General features: G+C 44.2%; 1 protein-coding gene and 1 long non-coding RNA gene across 2 annotated transcripts in view; both read left to right on the top strand.

Annotated features, from left to right (window-relative positions):
- Rora (RAR related orphan receptor A) overlaps positions 1–19277 on the top strand; it is a 674381-nt gene that overhangs the window by 143448 nt on the left and 511656 nt on the right. The window lies entirely within an intron of this gene.
- Positions 1–19277, top strand: part of LOC110344142 (uncharacterized) — a 202707-nt gene that overhangs the window by 25981 nt on the left and 157449 nt on the right. Inside the window, exon 1 of the long non-coding RNA XR_002386470.2 lies at positions 1–19277. This exon is cut by the window's left edge and continues 25981 nt beyond it; it is cut by the window's right edge and continues 27790 nt beyond it. This is a non-coding gene — a long non-coding RNA (uncharacterized LOC110344142).

The raw sequence follows: 19277 nt of genomic DNA, 5'->3' as shown, positions 1-19277 counted from the left end.
GTAGGTACACCTGCTACAAGTGGACAGTAAGCGAGGCTGTGGTCTCCACGCAAGGGCCCTGCGTCAGCAGCCGCTGTGTCACCTGGGAACATGTGAGAAACGCACATTGGTTGGCCCTCCCCTTAGCAGCCCTGGGGACCAGATCTTCTAGGAGTTCTGAGGCATGCTCCTGCGGGAGAATCCCTGGTCTGCATCACCGCCGGACCTTTCATGGTTTTCCTGACTTTCCTGCTGCAAAGAGGAGAGAGGCCAAGGGCAATAGGAAGGCTAGAGGCGCAGGGACTGGGCTTTCTGGGTGATGACAAGACTGGGCACAGCCTTCCATTGCATAGGGAACATGGCGACACAGTGACTTCCCTTCTTTGGCGGTTTTAGGGGTACCTGGCAGCTGAGGGAGTGGGGTGATTCTCCCAGACCACCTAGGGTCTGTGTGACATGAGACAGTTCTTGCATGTATAGCACTGATTCCTACTCCAACTCTAAGCAGCTGAGGTTTGGTGAGAGGAGGGCAGAAACATGGGAGACCCAGGCCGAGGCTCACAACTGCTCTCATAGCTTCGGGACTCGGAAAACCCATTAACCTCATTACACTCAGCCGGACCTGAGTTTTCTCATCTCAAGAACTGAAATAATTATATCTGCTCTGTCTGTTTCATAGGACATTCTGCTCAGTGGAGACAGGAGTTGGGCTAGGATTGTGCCCAGACCTAAACTCACCCTTCTCTACTCAAACAGACGCTGGCCAAAGGCATACTACCAATAGGAACCATAGCCCTGTGGGATCAGAGCCCTTGGTTAACTGATGAAGCTGATGCATTTGTATACACACACACACACTCACACACACACCAGGGACTCCCTAGCAAGGGGTAATAGAACAGAAGGCTGAGGCATGCCATCCTAGGAGATGGCCCATTTCTTATCTGGGGGCTGATTCTACATCCACTTTCTCAACCAGCCTATGCATGAGCAGCTGGCACGCCAAAGATGACCAAGGCCAGGGTGTGAGGACCACAAAAGGTAAGAATATGAGAAGTGCCTGTCCTCTATCCCACCTTACCTGAGCAAGACCTCCCATTGTAGCTGAAGTCTGACCCTGTTGTCTTGTTGCTGCCTGGGCCCCCATTTCTACCTTCCTGGGTGCACAAGACCAACAACCTCTCAGTAATGACTGCTGGCTGGAGACCTCGTGGCTGTGTTCTGTTTATCAGGTGGGGCTCTGGGTTGCTGGGATGGTCTCTGAATAAAGCCATGCAGGTTGCAAACTAGGCAACTTGAGAATGTGCCTCTCATGTACTGGTCTGCTTATGCCATGTGCAAATGCACCTGGGAGCCCTGAGAGCCAAGATAAGATCCCAGTTTGTCGTCCTTTGCATATTACAACTTAGACAAACTAAATTTTGTTGAGCTCTATGGCTTTTTGCAAAAATTTGCTCTTGGGGTAAAAATGAGAAACTAATAAGTTTAGACCTATTATGCCACTGTCCAAATCTAAATGGAGATGTTAATACCAACCATCAACATACAGTACACACCAGCCCCTGTGCTCTGATATGCACATGCATGATTGAAGAACATCCCAAGACATGTCACTATAATTCCACACAACCATCTCCTGTTCCAAACCTGGACTGACAGGTGCTACAGTGGCAAAATCTAGTAAGTCTCCTCCAGGAGCTCCCTCCAAGAAGACCTTGGAGAATTGGGACACTATTTATTGATGTAGGACATTGAGATTTGATGGAGAGAGACTTTTCTCTCCAAATTCCTATGATTCCCAAACTTTCTCATTTCATGAAGCCTTTGTGTCTAAGTTACTTTTTTGTAATCCCCTTAGACCAAGAGAAATATCTACCTCTTAGTTACCTAAATTAGTACTTAGTTTCAAAGAACTTAGTAGTCTATGCTGCATCTGACAGGTGGTGCTGTGTTACATTGGAAATGTTGAAATATCTTTTACTGTCCTATGCACTTGTTGTAACTCACAGCTTAGGAATTCCGACCTTGACCTTACCTGAGTCACAGAGGAATGGAACTAGAACGTGGAGAGACGTTTCCAGGAGTCTTAACTCTTTCATGACACTTTCCTCTGGTATAGTTCCGTAAAATAATGAGAATTTTTACCCATTCCCATGGGAAAGAAGGTCATTTTGATAAATTATGTGGGTTTGGCAGATACAGTCTTACTTCAGCATCAGGATCGATTTCAGGGCAAATAACAGAGCTTCTAGCCAACAGTCTCTTTAAGCCTGTTTGCAGATGTGTGTCTGTAGTTTAGTCAAGAAGCAGTAGTTTCTTTCTGAGCTAACAGAGTGATTGCGCATATTGCACATCTGTTTCTATTTCACATCACTCAGTGGATCTGTGGCTACTGCAGGGTAGGATTTGGGACAGAATAGGTCCTCACTACATGTTTGAGTTTGCTATGGGTGGTATGTGAATGGTTTTAATTTCCCATTGGCTTCTCTAATGGATGCATCTCCTATCATCCTTTGGTCTTATTCTTTAGGCTTGCAGAATAGCAGAAGTATATCCATCACTGCAGCTAAGACTGCATTTAAAGTCACAAGCTTATCCTCCTGAGTTCTCAAGTAGAAGTAAGATTAAAGTGTCTTGGTCCTGGGGGTCTTGGTGGAGGTTTTTGTTCTTCCACGATAAGAACCAAAACTCCCATGTGGATTTGTGTGGAGGCTCCATTCTGTGGTTGGTATTGTTCCTGAGTAGCAACCATTGGAATCTCGTGCCACTCCACGTTTTATGGTTAAGCTCAGTTTTGAGTGGGAAGAGAAAGCTTCGGTGGTAAGAAACTAGCAAACAAGATCTTATCATACTATTTCATTGGTTCTTGAGATGGACTGCTTGATATTTTGGAAAACAAAAGAATACAATGGAATGTGATACCAAGCAGTGTCTTTGGGGAATTTGGCAATGAATTTGGCAATGCTTGGCCTTTGTGATGGGAAACTAGGGTGAGGAAGTCGAATAACTCCAGAAAACCCCACCTGCTCAATGTAGGTCTGCTGTGGCATTGCTTATCCCAAGTCTGAAGATGAGTGAAGCGGAATTATGTGATTACGTAACTACGTTGACGTAGGAATTCTCTTGAGAATGCCATACACGCCTTCCTCCTTAAGTGGGAGACTCAGTAAACTGAGATGAGAATTTCAGTTCTGTGGTTTTCTCAACTCTGCACGAGTGCTTTTTCCTTTATCCTCCAGGCTATTGATGATGAGCCTTTTGGCGTTTTCAGTGACACAAACAGCCCACTGTAGCACCTGTGCCATAGGCTCACTGCCACTGCTCTAGGTCAAAGTCCTGGGTTGAGGCAAATAAGTCACCCCCTTGCAGTGAAAGCACTGGCACCGGACTGAGGCAGCTCATGCCGCTAAGCAGTGGCAGTGCAAGGAGGTGGCCCTGGTGACCGCCAGTGGCACACCTGTCTGAAAGACCACGCTTTTGAGATGTGTGCTGTTAGCGCCCGACATGGCCATTGAGGGTTCTATGTCAAACAGGGGCAGTAAGGGAGCTTGTGCACCCTTCTCTCTGCCTCAGCCTTGCTTCACAACCACACAAAGTCTTTTAGCATGTGAACCTCAAGAAACTGCTTGAGGAGCTATTTGTAGCACAAAGTTGAGAGAAGAGGCTTGGCAGGCCCTTGGCCATTTAGACTTCAGAGTGGACATGCATTGCTCGCTCTTTCTCAACTTATTTCCTGCAGTGAATTAAGAAAGGATAGGAACTATCCCATCACAAAGTCTTCCTTTGCTACAGAACTACCTTGGGTCTTCCCAGGCTTAAATCCCTGAAATTTACATTTTCTGGGACTCCATAGAACGGGAAGATCGGCTTTGAACATTCAACATCGTTCCGATGCTTTTGGTATAGACCGTGTCCCCTGCTGAGTGTTTCTTGTAAATGGAGTTTACTCGGTGAATTCTCAAAACAATATAACAGGCAGTGATGTATTCCTTCAGTCTTCAGGGTTAGGGTAATATGATTTAGATATACGTATCCCCATTAGTGCACAAAAATATTTTTCTGGGAGTAGTGTTAGACTTTGTAGAGTAAGAATTGTTTAGATATTCTTAAATGTACCTTTCAGTAACTTTTTGTTAGAACGTGGAGAGAAAATAATCTAACTTACACAGACCTTCATTTGGGTTCTTTTAGGGTTTGATTTTTTTGGTGGAATGTAGACCTTTTAGGATAGATTTATTTGAAAATTATAGACATGCACAGTTCTTGGGACACATGATGTCTCCATTTAGCACTTAACCTTTGCTCTCCCATGACTTTTGGAGTAGCTTGGAATATGGAAATATGAGCACTTTTGCCTCTATTACTCTGGGTATTATCCTGTGTTCTAAAATCATGACAAAAATATAGACAGTATTGTGCTTCTTCTGAGCTTATCAATGCCAGTGTCCCCCAAGGGCTATGAGAGAAGGGAGCAAGATACAGGTAACGGTATATTTTCATGAGAAGGAAGAACTGGAAATGTCTTGGCTATCTTTCAGTAACGTATAATTTCTTATGTTCTTCCCCTCATTTACAATCCTGTCCATGTATAAACAGTAATTTGCTCTTCTAAACACATACTGTAGTTAGAGTTCTGTTGGGAGCAATTGGTGTTCTTTATCTGTGATATCATGAGCATTTAAAAAACAATAATTATAAATATCCTCTAGGGTGAAAAAATAGAAGAAAGCATTAGAGAATCTGTCTAGAGACTTAAGTAGATTTTTCTGATTACTGTTCTAGTGTTCTGCCCTATGCACATTTTCAGTTAACATCACACACACACACATGCAGGCACACACACTCACACTCACACACGCTCATACTTTTCAAAACTAGTACAGCTGTTACCTACTCTAAATCACTAAAGATGTTCTTCATACTTGGAGAACTTTGTCTTTACATTTGAAAGAACATGTTATCATTAACTTTGATCTTCCATTTCTGAAATCCAAAGAATAAACCTCCATTCCTTTGCATAGCACAGTGACTTGTGGGTTGTATTTTGTTTCTTTGTTAAATGCAAAGATAAATCAAGGTTTGTATTCTTGTATTTCTCTGAATGCTTTGAGTTAAACAGAGAAATAATCTTGTACTGGTAATACTGGTTCATACCCCTAGACATATGTATATATAAGTAGGTGGAAGAAAAAAGAATCAATATGTCAAAGATATTCTTCAGTTCATAAAATTTGAAGTTACAGAGTGGCATCTCATTAGGAGAGACTATTAGTTTACTTATGGGATATTTACAGAGGAGGGAGCAAAAGAAGAATGGAATCTGGTTATATAAACCACTTATGATCTTAAAGACCAATTTTACCCAATTTTTGGTAATTCAGAATACATTTCCAGTAGAAACTGTATTTTGCATACTTTTGGGTTCTCCAGCTAGCTTATGAAACCCCATGGCAAGCATAATGTAACAATGCATTTTTTTGAAAGAGCACAGAATTAGGTATAAGATAGCTCTGAGTTTGGGTACAAACTGTAGGACCTATTAGTTATAAGACCCTGGGCAGGTCAGTAGACCTTTCTGAGTTTTAGTTTACTTATCCACATAATTCAAGGTATGAAACTGTTTTGGAGCTTATGCATGCATTGCTTTTCTTGGGTGCAATCTGGTTCTTAATATAAAGTAGTCATTCAATAACTGTTTGCTGAATGAATGGGCAAATGAATACACACACAAAATATTTCATTTCTTTGGTAAAATCTGTCCAGCCAACCAGGGAATCTTAGGACTTCTGCAGCGTCACAGTGGTGATTTCCAGCCAGGATCTACAGAAACAGAGACTTCTTAGGAAAACTTCCTTCCATGATCATAAATATTACATTAGGGTGTCCTCTGCCATGCCTGGTGGCTGGATTTACAGTGGCCAGAGCTTCAGAGGCAAAGGCAAGGCTTTTGGCATGAGTTTTGCTGTCTGTGGACCAGCAGCTTTGGGGACAAGACATGGGTTTATAGATCTGTTAGGGGCACATAGGAGTTTGTGAACACCCTACAGACTCCTGTACAGGTGGTCTTGTACATCCAAGGAGTGGATGTTTGACCCAGCTAAAAGTTAGATGCTTGCTAACCAAGGGCACTGTGGATACTTTGATCTCTATAAAGTATAGTATAAAAAACCAGATTTCTAAAGAGAAGATGCAAAATAGAACTCACTTTTATTGGCCCAAAGGGCATAAATGAATGCATTTTAAATAACAAGAAAGGAAAAAAGTAAACATATTTAAAAAATAAAATCTTGGTGTCATTCCCAGAAAGGAGCAAAAAGACACACGGTATTACAGACTTGGGCCAGTTGCGTGCTGATTTTGGAAATGGACATTCAGTTTATTTTAACATGATACTGCTTTTCTAATTATAGTCGGTTGTGCTCCAACAAACATGGGGTGGAGTCATTTTAAATCTGTCTTCTATTTCAATAGGCACACCTTCCGAAACTCCTTAAAATTTCAAGAGGGACTTTTCTTTTTCTTCTTTTTTTCTCCCTTAAGCAGTTGCTGTTTTTTGAGCTCCAAGGGCTGACAGCTGTTCTAGTTTTGCTTGGGGACTTTTTCACAATGTGGATTAATCAATGTTATGAACTGGGTCCATGGGGTTTTGGGAATGTAATTGGTTTCAGATGACACTTTGCTAGTCAATCTGTGAAACAGCCGAATGTTGACACAGCTGAACAATTCCAGCTGTTTCTACTCGCCCCTTCCTCTTTCCCTGGGTGCCACATCCTTTGCCTGTATTTTTGTCTGCCCTCTCTCATGGTGACTTTGCTAAACTAATTTGTTATCCTTTCTGAAATTTCTTTTTGCTTTTCTCTCCTTTGGGAGGCCATAACTCCCCATTTATTATATCCTCCACACAGTTTTATTTTGCAAAACTTTTATCTTGGCTAGCATAGCTTTGAAGGAAATGATAGTTTTTACCCTTGAAGTGCCTTTTATTTGTGGTGATTATCTAGTTTGTTTTTTAAGGGCATGCAGCTACAAATTTAGGTTTTACATAAGTGACTGGATTCTGCAAATGTTGGTTTCACAACTGGTAGGTTAATCTTTTAGTTTAATTACCAATGGCATACCCTTAAATAAACAATACAAACTATTAGCCTCATTCAGTGCATAGTTACGTTTGCTATTGAATATCCCTGTAAAACCTTGAGGAAAAAAAAAGATTTGAGTGTCAGTATTGGTGAAATTAAGATGTGTGATTAGAAGGAATGAATGAAAAAAGATGAATCCTAAATTATGTACAGTATATTAAGACTTTATATACAGGGGAATGGCTTATAAATTATGTTCTGTGGTTTGTCCTTATCAGGCTAATTTCTCTTTGTTTGTTGGAGAGTCCTTGTTTCTGTATCTTACTGGGATGCAGGGATAGCTTTAACCACTTGCGTGCCCAGTATGATTTTTTATATTTTATTGGGTGACAGGTTGCAGATTTTGAGCTGCATGAGCCAAAGGAGAACAGGCCTGCCAAAACATGGGTGAACGCTGTCATTCACAGTGGCTCTTGGATGGGCAGAGTAATCCCATTCTTCCCTAGATGGATGCCTCAGATTGATGCCAACTCTGCAGCCACCTACCCTGCCTTGCTTGTGTGAATTCAGGTGCACAGAGCAGCCAGTTTTCTACAGTCAAATCTAAGATGTCAAAGAATGTAGAACAATTGAACTATTTTCATGAGAAAATAAATAAAATAAAAGCAAATGAAATAGTGAGGTTTTCCAGATACTTCCGCCCACTAAAATTGTTAATGAACATAGTATCAGAGGAAACATTCGAGGGTGGAGACTATCTTAGATACCAGAAACGGTGATTAGACATACAATAATTATTTCTCCATCGAGGGCCAAGTGTGCCTCCACCCCTCCAAGCAAGAAGCAGTGCATGTGTATGAACAAATCCTATGTGGGGGCTTACAGGTGACAACCTACTAAGTGGGTTTATAAATCATTTCAGGCATTTCTCCAAAGACTTGGACCAAAATGTGGATTGGTCAAGAATGAAAACCAAAGGCTGCATAGAATCATGATGTGTGTGGAGTGGGTATATCGGGTGCTTCCTAAAAGAATGCCCTGTATATTTAAGGTGTGTGCATTTTTCTTCTCACTATTGTACAAGTCTTAGACTATTTAGGTCTTCATCATTATTTACTCCTAAAAAAGTTCATTTGGTAAAATTAAAATTTTATAGCAAAACTGAATGTTCTCCAGTGTTTTGTTCTGAAGCATTGTTAGGATAGTGAGTTGGTAGCCCTGTCTCATCCAGTTCTGGTCCACACCTATCTGCCACCATGGAGTCATTAACCTCTCTTAAGCAGGTGAACAAAGGGTGAGAACAGGGAGCTCGAGTTGGACTTGGGGTGTAGATGAGTGCTAATGAACTCCTTCAGGTTAGTCTCCACACCTAAACCTGCACTAGACATTGGAAGATTGCTCAGGCAGGGTGGCCTAAGTCAAAGGCCCAAGCCTTCTTCCATGAAGGGGACCGACAGTGAGCATCGATGGGATCCCTGGCTTTCTGCTGGGAGATGCCCCACATGGAGTATTCTCTGCTTTGCAGGTAGAACAGAGAAGTCACTGCAGAGTAGAAAATGTATCAGACGAAAGAAGCAGGAGCAGCATCTTGCCCGAAGGAAATGGCCATAGAAACAAGGTCTTGATCTATCATTCTTGTGCTCTCCGAGACCCTTTCCTTCCAGGTTTGCATCAAAACTGCCCTGGCTTGGGCTTTATGTAAAATTCCTGGATTGCAGGAGCAGGCAGCAAGCAAGATAAGCAGCACATTAGGGGTTGAATTATCCAAGTGTCCAGCTCTGCCCCATGTTCTCTCACCAGCCTCTCCAAAACCAACATCGTGGCCCAAATCCACTCGTTTATTCCTGAGAGATAATCTGAGTATTTTCCTTGTGTTGATTCCAGTTGTCCTTGTGGAGCTAGCAGGGGGCAGAAGCATTGAAATCCGTTAGGAAACATGGAAAATGGAAGCATCATGAAGTGTTACAAAAGAGAAGATGTGCTGAGAGCATCCACAGTCAGGACCTCAGTCAGGAAAGCTGTCTCCAGTGAATGGCAGATCCCAAAGAATCCAGCAGGTTGGGTAGACTGGGCTGAGGATGGGAAGTTGATACTCATGGGCTGCCCCTGTGTGCAGCGCACAGTCTGAATGCAACAGTGCCAGTACATCAGTATGCTTGCTTTTGTGATGAAGATTTTCATGGGCATCGGATCACCCAGGAGGGAAATCCAGAGCAGATTCTGGGGGAAAGGGCTGTTCTCAAGGAAGGGTCTGTGGAGGAAGTGACAATTGAATTGATTTTTATTTTTTAATACTGTGGAGTGAACCCAGAAGCTCTCTACCTCTAAGCTACATCCCCAGCTCTTTTTTCTTTTTCTATTTTTTAATTTCACAACAGGGTTTTGCTGAGTTGCTCAGGCTAGCCTCAAACTTGGAATCATCCTGCTTCAGCCTTCCAAGTAGCTAGGATTTCAAGAATGTACCACCACACCTAGCTTTGAATTCTAACGTGACAGGTACTTTGTGAACCATCCCAGATCCTTAAGTACATTTTTTCCCTCCTTGGACTCATATTCTCCATGCTGAGTGAGAACACTGAGTGATTCTTATTATACTTTTCTGGGGAAAACAAGGGGAAACTGAGTACACCGGAACTGGGAGTGATGCAGCATTAGGTAGGAGGAGTCAGGGTGGGGAGGAGAACTTGGGGAATGCTGCTACTTCCCAGCCAGTCAGCTTACCTCACAGAAATTCTAGAATTCCTCCTCTGTGCCCCAAAGGGGTGTGGGAAGGTTGAGCAGTAGCTTAGAAGCACAGAAGCCTCTCTGTTCAAGGGATGACAACCTCTCAGCCACCTGTGTGGTCTCTATCAAGGATCTCCATATGGAATCTCAGATTAAATTTCCCTTCAGAATGTGGCCCTTCACACGGGAGGCATTTGGGAGGGCTGTTAATAACAACACAAGCCCCGGCTCCCACAAACCCAGGAGGAGAGGGAGGGCCTGAATTTTTAACAAGCTCCCTAAGTACCCTGGGACATGCCTGAATTACAGCCCAGGCCTGACGTTATGAGTCTTACCGGTTTCCTAGAAAGTAAAGTTAGGCTACACGAATATGCCTTTGTATTCCCCAAATAAGAACTATTCACATATTTGGCGCTAAGAAGGTACAGACTAAAATTACATGGGCAAACTTTTGGGGTAGAAACTGTAACTCTAGTTAATCACAGTCGTTCTCAGCCATGGGCTGGGAGCTGGAGTCTTGCCCCACGGTGAGGCTGTAGGACACAGGACCCCTCCCTCCCTGGACGGAAGTCTAACTGCGTAACACGGTGCTCTCATTACTGTTTGTAAAATGCACTGTGTTGATTTTTGCTACCGCAGCTGCCCTGGAGGTTGACTTCAGAATTTCACTACTGAAGGAACTGAGACACTAGCCAGTACACACAGGGTTCACGCTTCAGCCCTGGTAAGGCAATGAGACTTGCCTGAAGCACATAGAAAGGGCCAGAATTTGAATTCAGCTTTCCCAGCATTTTTCCCATTTTGTGTAGCAAAGCCTCTGACCTGCAACACTGGCTCATTTTGCTACCATTTTCACAAGAAATTGGACTTGGGATATTTTTAAGTTGAAGCGCTGTCATTGAGCATTTTTATTCTTTTTAATATTTGGTGAGTACACGGCTTGTGCCAGGCTGTGCACTAAGCACTTCACCCACATTTGCCATCTCATTTTCCCCATTTAGTATCCCCATTTTAAAGATGAGAAGACTGGAGCTTTAGAAACTTTCAAGAATGCTTCCCAAGATATGCAGCTGGAAAACAGGAAATGGAAGATTTCAACCAGGCTAATCTGATTCCAGGGTGCTATTTTATGTTCACTGCAGGGATCACACTGATGTACAAAAGCCTCTTTGTATAGCTGTGAGGTCCTGTAACACTTTACATTTGGAGGATATGAGATAATCTACATGAAGCATTTACTTTATACTAGGTTCTAGGTAACTGTTTGCTTTATCAGTTACATTTCTATACGTTTTTATACTCTAGCATGCACTCACGTGGCAGTGGCCATTCTCTTCTGTTTCTTTTCCTTCCAATGTCTGTTTTACATGCTTGTTCCTTATACAATAAGGTAGCCCTAGGTGAAGAGAATCCATGTTTTCTATGGAGACTGTCTTTAGTTAGGAATGTCAGCAGCTCCCCTATGTGAAGAAATTGGGTATTAGTTTGTCTCTGGGGAGAGTGTGTTGTTGGCAGTGCCATTAGGGGCCTGTGTTTATTTGTGGGCTTCGAGAGGCCAGCCTGGTGCAAGCAGCTACATCCTACAGGCCAGGGAGGCCCTGGGGTAGCAAGCACCTCTGGCCTGGGAGTCCTCATTGTTCACACCCTGTACTTCCATTGTGTGTGTCTGTGTGTGTGTGTGTGCACACACTCATGTGCACGTGTTATGGCTTGTGTCTAGATGTCCCCCCAAAGCCTGATGTGGTCATAGGTGGGGTTTTTCAGTAGTGGCTGGATCCAGAGTGTGTGATGGTAGACCAAGGATGTGTGATTACTGAATTAGTCCTCCGGCTGGTTTGGGATAGTTCTGGGCAGGATGCAGGCTGCCCCACCCTGGGTGTGAGTGCTGCCCACCTTAAGGGTGTGTAGCCTGGGTAAGATAAAAGGGACAGACAGAGGCTGGTCGCTTCTGCCTTCTGCCTGCCAAGCACTGTTTCTCCTCTGTGATGCCCCTCTGTCGTGCCATGCTGCCTTGGAGCCAGCCAACTATGAACTGAAACCTCTACAAACTGTGAGCCAAACAAACCTTTCCTCCTTTAACTTTGAATGTTGGGTATTTTGTCTCAGCAAGGAGAGAAAAGTAACTAAGACAGTGTACGTGCACACTCTCTGAATCAGTCTCAGGTGTATACTGAGAATGTAAATATATCCACACAAAGCATGCAAGTCCTGTCCATAGACTTCCTGTGCTGCTCGCCTGAGAAGCAGTGGTCACAGACATGCCACACCTTTGTCCAGACTGTCACTGCCTGCTCCCCTCTGCCGAGCTCACCCCCGTGTCCCTCAGCTCCCCCTCTAGGGCTTCCTTCCTTGCTGTCTTGCTTCCCTCCACCTCTTGTGGGTTGGCCGAACAGAGTCCTATCCCTGTGGAAGGCACTGCTAGACGTGCTGAGGAGGTGGCCCTGCCCTGGCTGTGGCTGCTCGCCTCCCTGGCAGTGTTGTTTCCTCTCATTAGCATGTACTGAGGGCTTGCTATCAGCAAGGTGCTGACAGTGATGCCTACTACCCTCTGCCTGTGCAGATGCTGTGAGCCCTGTAACTAACAGTACTCTAAATTTCCTTTTAGCCCCTGCCATTAGAGAGACTGTGTAAGTCTGGATTCTTTCTAATATACCTAGGGATAAATAAACCAGCAAGGGCTTTGGGCGGGTGCCAAGGAATATTTTAAAAATCAAATGTGGGAATTATGCTTTAGAATGAGGACTGAGGCCAGAGCTTATGTGCACTTTCACACCAACCCTCACTGGGCCACCCGCGCCCCACACCAGCACATACACTGGCCACACTGCCACCTGCACCGACTGGGCCTCCAGGTCAACACTGTCCACCTGCTCAGCGATGCAGATTCTGGGGCCAGGACAGCAGCTTCTCCTCCTTCAGAAAGACCTGGGGCATACCTGCTTTCAACTTCAGACATAGCATCTCACCTTGTCCCCACTGCTGGATTCCAGCCATTGGCCTTCCTTTGATGAGAAGATTATGGTGCTCTGACCACTGACATCCCCAGGGCCCTTCCCAGCATGCTCCTCGGTGCCAGAGAGCAGAAACCTCATGGAGGGGTCACTTGCCCTGAGCAGCTGACAGTCTGGGCTAGGAGAGCTGTTACCAAAGGTGGCTGGGATCTCCTCCCTAGTCCTCTGCCAGGGGTTGCGGGGTCACTGTACTCCCTCCTGCCCTGAGGTGTACTGGGGAAGGCCCAGCCCAAGTGCCTGCTCCTGGGGATGTTACCATGGCAACCACTGGGGACCGGGCCAGGGAGAAGCCGGCTCAGGCTGTGCATTGACTTGAGCTGAGCAGCATGAGGAGGGGTAGGGAAGTGAGCCAAGAGGAGGAAGCAAAGCGGGAGCCTGGGCACCGGGGCTCCTGGACGTGCTTATCAGGGGCTCACCTTTGCCCATTACCCTGTGCAGCAGCAACCTGGGAGAGGCGAAATCTGTCACTCCCTGTAAGAAGCAAGTCTGCAGTTTACTCACCAAGTGTTTCCTGAGACCTGGGGCCACGCCCTGCACTCCATGACAAGGATGACTGAGGCTGTAGGACAGAGCCTTTCCTCTTCCGAGTGGCTGATGGTTGAGTAGCACTTATCACTTATCACGAAAGGGCGCCAGCTCCTCCCCCCCCCCTTCTGTGAAACTGGTGTTTCAGTCCATCTTTTACATTTTCTGGGTTTTATTTTTTAAGACTGAGTCCTGCTATGTAATTCAGGCTGGCCTTGAACTCACTGTGGGGCCAAGGTTGTCTTTGGTACTTATGGTAGTCCTTCTACCTCAGCCTCCCGACTCCTGGGACTACAGGCGCATACCACCATGCCCGGCCTTTCGGGATTATTTTATCATTGAAAATAGCCATTTTTTCCCCTTGATTCAGGTTATTGGCACCTCAAACTGGAGCTATGAATCTACTTAAATATTTCTTCTTGATACCATCTGTCCTTGTCTTAGCTTTCAGGCTGATCCATACTTAGAGACCGGACAGATAAAGAAAATTGAGAAGAACAATGTTTTATTGTAGCCCATAAATAGCAGGAAATCCTGAACTCTAATTTCCCAGTGGGAAGAAAGATTCTGTGATATAAGTCACAGTAGTGTATCTCAGAGCAGATTTTGTATGGCGTAAGGAAGATTTCTACCAATCTCTTTTCCTCCAGAAACTTTTCCAGTTGCTTAGACAATGGTCTTGTAATAAATAAGTGAGGGCATTTGAATAACTCTTTGGTAGGCAGGGACCATAAAGTGAACCAGCTTTCAAAGAGTGACAGTTAAATATCATTATCTTCAGTTGAATAAACATCACTCCAAGGTAAGCAGTGAATGTCTTCTAGCTAAGATGGTTTACAGATGGCTCAGATGGGATGCGCTTTACTTGTTTTGTTCAGTCGGCAAGAATCTTCATTGTACTGACTCTGTTAAAACAACTGGGAATTATATTCCTCTTTCTCCTCCTGCTACTGAGATGGAGGCATTCTCTGGGGCTCGGTCCCTGGCTGTCTCATCTTCTCTGCTCTCTCTAGGGAAGCCATCTTTCCTCAGAGCCACCACACTCATCTGCCCATTGGAAAGGGAAAGCTGTAGCCAAGAGGCATCAGGAAGAAAGATACAGGACTAACTGTAATTACTGGCTGGGTGGTGGTGGTGGTTGATAGTAAAGAAATGGCCTCTTTCCCCCAAATTTCAACTCTTGTCATGTTTATGGAAATGCTTAATCTCCACAATTTCACCTGCTTTTTCACCTGACTATCTGATCTTCCCCCAAAATAGAACCTGCACTGTTCAACAAGTGTGTATTGGTCACCTCTTGTCACGAGGAGGAAATGAAGACAAGTAAGATGCAGACTTCAGGGTGGAATTGGCTGCCCTGACCAATTTTAATGTAGTGTGTTTTATCTGGTTCAGACACAAAGTCCTAAAAGGAGGGACAAAACCTCCCCTTCGCCAGTGAGTTGCCAAACTCTGTTAATGCTGTCATCATTATTTGGGTAACCCAAACGAAAAGATCTAATTCCAAGCCATTCTATCCCTTTCCCCAACTCACCCGATGATACTGAATTAGTCTGTAACTCTTCAGACATTCTTACAGTCACTTCCCTTACTTTCTCCTGCCACAACCCAAACACCTTTCTACCTCTGGCCTGTGTTGTGTTCCTTACTTCTTAACCTGATTGGTTTGCCTCCAAGGTGACCTTCCCATCCACGCCAGGGCTGGTAGCAAGGTCCCTTAGAGCGTGTCCTCCTCCCTAGCTTGTATCACCTGCTTGTTTCCCCTTCAGCAAGCCATCTTACAGTGCTTAGAGGCACCTAGAAGCTACCCCAGCTTCCAGAATGAACTCCAAATCTGCAGCCTTCTGGTTGCTCTTCCTCTTCTCCTTGCAGCGTATCCACTGCCTCCTTGCAGCCCGATTAGAGTCCTTCCTTTACATAGCGCTTCCTAGACCACTCCAGCCTGGAAACTGTAGCTGAACAGTCAGTAGCCAGCCATGCTCATGTAAGATGATGCAAGAAACCCAGGAACTGAATCTGTTGCTGCAACTCCTCTTAAACACTTAAGACCCAGCTGTCTAGCCCTCCCATCTGTGGTGGTTCACTACCAGAAGTGTTTTCCCACCAGAAGGATGGCTTCTAGAATGAAGAGGGATGTAGAGAACTCTAGAGTAGAAAGGCCAGAACGTCTATTGGTGTCTTCTCCCCTCAGTTTGCTAATTGAGGGAGAAACGAAAGAGGCAGAGAAAGGAGAAGCTTCTGCTGGGGTCTAGGCCTCAAAAGAGACCACTGCACCCTGAGTGTGGAAGGGCAGGAGGGTGGGTGTGTTAGAGAGAGCAGAAGTGCTTGTTGTTACTTTCGTTATTATATGGCAGCACAACCAGCTGACTCCAAATTCTGTGTGCTTTCAGTTTAACAATGCTTTATAACGTCTAAAGAAACACAAAGGCACCTGCCTTCCCAACCAAAAATCCTAAGCGTGATTATTTTGAGAAATGCTGGCAGAACGATCACGTGTGAGTAGAAGGGCGAGAAGTCAAATGCTTGAGTCTCTCTGCATTCTGGGGCTTGACAGTCAGAAATAATATTCTCTGTCTTCTATCCTGTGTTTCTCTTTTATACCTGAATATTAAAGAGCCAGGTGTAATGAAGTGCACATGATCGAATTAGAAGCAGGTTGGAATACCTTCACTTTACACAGAATATCTAGAAAGCCTGTTTGTGCTCTCTCCCCTCTCTTCCTCTGCCTGTCGGGCCTGAAGAGCCCTGGCAGCCTGGGGCACCCTTGGGTGTTGAGGGAGATGGTTGAAGGCAGGTGCTTCTGATGCACTTGCCTACCAAAAATGTCACATCTCCCCTGGTTCTGTTGTTTTTCATTGAACGGGAAGACTCACGAAAAGGTTAATTTCAAGTCTTGTCAAAAGTAGATCATTAAAGGCATCGCCTTTTCCTGGCATATCTTCAATATCAGTAGGGACCAAGGGGGACAGCAGGAGCAAAGCCTGAACAGGCCAGGTACTTTAGAACCCCCTAGGATGCCCACATCAGGGCATTTTCATCTCTGCTCAGCAGAGGTCATGATCAGTGACTCTTTGCAGAGTGGAACTGGATGGGTGTCTGCCTTTTATTTCATTAAAATAGGCCCCGTCTGCTCTGGAACTGGTTTTGATAACTATTTTTCATTGTGTGATTTAATTCTACAGTAGAGATTGCCCATAGTTTTTAAAAAATGGTTGTGTTTCTATTTGTTTTGATTCCTAGGACTGTGTTTAGATGACAAAAACACCAGATTGAAAGATGGCCCATCTGGTATCTTTGGCTTTCATAAAAGCCAATTTGAATCACATCGTGGTTGATCCAATGGCTGGAAGACACATATTTACCCGAAATATGGTTAATTCCATGCCTGTGAATAAGCCTGGGTTTTATCTTCGTGGATGGGTCAGATATTTTCAAGTATTTCCTTTTTACTTTTCAATTTAAGAGACACCATCCGTAGTGGAAGGAAAGTCAGATTCAGAGAGATTCTTATAGGAATTCTAGTTGTTCTACTTAAGAGCTTCCCCTTTTGGACAAGATACTTAACCTCTTCCAACCTGAGTTTCTTCATTTGATATGAGGATGTTGTATTGATTTACACTCTCCAGAAGAACAAAACCAATAGAAGATGTATATATAATTAATTATACAAGAAGATTTATTGGGTAGGCTTATAGGATCAGAGGTGGGTAGGTCCAGAAAGGCCACCTGTGTGCTAGGGAATCAGAGGATCCAGCAAGTGCTCAGCCCAAGATAGCTGGAGCTACAGAACAAGATGGATCGAAGATGTAGCCCTAATCTGAGATTGGAGACCTGGAAGCTCCAGGAGGGTTGCTGGTGTGAGTCTACATTGCAAGGCTAAAGATCCTGGAGTCTGATGTTCACAGACAGTGGCAACAAAAGATGCAACCACTTCAGCACAACGGAGCTTCCAGAAAAAGTTCATCGACTTCCTCCTCCTCCTTTCCCTTTTATTCCACCCAGGCTTCAAGTCTATTGCGTGATGCCACCCACATCAGGATGGGTCTTGCCCTCTCAGTTTGGTGACCTGAATGCCAGTCATCTCTGGAAACATACCACAGACACACCCAGAAGTGTGCTTTGCTAAACCTGTTACACATTTCTTAATTCAGTCAACTTAAATCAGTCATGATCAGTGGCCCCAGATGTTATATTCTACCTCAGAGGATTTAGGGGCTGGTCAAATGAGATAAGCCACGTAAGAGTATGTAATGGAGGGGCCAGCCAATGACTAGTACTCACTCTAAAATTGGCATCTATCCTTGACACTGTTATTTCCTAGTTTCTTATTTTCTTGATCTGCTCTTTTTAACTCAATCCTTTCCCTGTTTGTAAAATAGAAGTAGTTTGGCAATTTTTGTGCATCGGAGTTGATAACTAATTAATTGAATGTTTGAGTTATTTATCACATAGAAACATCATGGTTTTCTAAGACACTGTGCTTAATTAAAGTCTGCTTTTCAAGAATAACACTGTTACCTTGAACAAAAGGGAGTTGTAGCCTCACAGAAAGGTGCTTTACCTGTCAAGAGGCATTTGCTCTGCCGGGCAGAGAATGGAGAAAGAATGCTGCACTGTTAATTATTTAAAGCCACTTTTTCTGAAAACATTTCTCAAATTTTCATGATTCTGTTTGTTGCTTATAGATACTAGTGGTGCCATTCTGCCCTTTCAGTGAGATGGTTCTAAAAGTACAGGGTGGAAATTTTGATGGGTGATAAAAATTCAGGAGAACCATATTTTTCTCCCTGTGTTCTTTTTCTAAATATTGCTTTCAGAAACCAACTGGAATTTTGAAGTGAGTCTCATAATGGCCCAGCAAGGTGACTACACATGAGAAACACTGTAAGAAGCTATGTACCTGTGCAGCCTCCACAGTGAGGTAGCACCGGAAACAAAGAAAGTCTGTCGTTTTTTCCCTGGAAGAAGCCATTTTCTGCTGCATGGTTTCAGAAGCTCTATAAACATAAGCCACAAAGTAAATATGAGTCATTAGTCAGGCCTGGTCCTTTGGTGAAGACATGCCTACATCATGAACAGGGTAAAGAAGGTTGAGGAAGAATCTCAATAGGAACCAACCTGTGGAGCATGTTGATATCAGATGTCACTACGCAAAGGGTGAATTCAGACTTCTGACTCGAGAAAGAGAAAGTGCGGGGAAGAGAAGATGAAAGATGGTCTTTGTGGGTCCCCAGCCACCTTGGGGTTGAGCCCAGATAAATAAGTGCATGATGGTGTTCAGTATTCATGAAAGGGAAGGGGGGAATTGCATCATTAGAGCAGCCCTGCATAAACTGTGTCTTGTTTGATGATGTCACTTAACTTATTCTGCTCCCTAAAGGTAGTTGGTGTTTAAAATTACATGCTTCGTGATAGGTAGCATAATAAAACATTCTTCCCCAAAAGTGGCTGCTGATTCTTGCTTGGAACCCAAAGGAGAAGGCCCAGTATTCCTTGTGCCTCAGGGAGGAGGAGAGATACCAAGGGTGTGGGTTCTAATCCCCACCCATACTGTCCCTATTACCCCTGCTGTGCTCTGACTTCCTGTTCTCTGAAGAAAGTCACTGGATGTCATCTGACACTCCAGGAGTGAAGTATGGCCGTGCTAGCTCCTTCTCTTGCCTCTATGGCAGAAGATTTGTTTGGGAAATGAAGTTTCTTCCCTGGGCTTAGCTTCCTGCTTTCTTCCTTCTGTTCCATTACAGTATGTTTCCCCTTGTCTTCAGGGGAAGCTGTGTACATGTGAAAGCAACCACTCAATATGAAGATGCTGACTAAACCCATCTGTAAACCTTTCCATTTATTCATCACCATCTCTTTGCCTTTCTTTTTTTTCCTTCATGCTCAATCCAAATGGGTTGCTTGCGACTAACCACGGTTTTCCAAGTCACACCTACCGCCTAGCAGCTTTGGGATAAAA

The sequence above is a fragment of the Heterocephalus glaber genome, unplaced genomic scaffold (genome assembly GCF_053883595.1).
Source record: "Heterocephalus glaber isolate CG9 unplaced genomic scaffold, H.glaber_assembly_v1.0 deba00001689, whole genome shotgun sequence".
In the NCBI taxonomy this organism is placed as follows: Eukaryota; Metazoa; Chordata; class Mammalia; order Rodentia; family Bathyergidae; genus Heterocephalus; species Heterocephalus glaber.
This window is presented reverse-complemented; position numbering and strand designations above follow the sequence as displayed.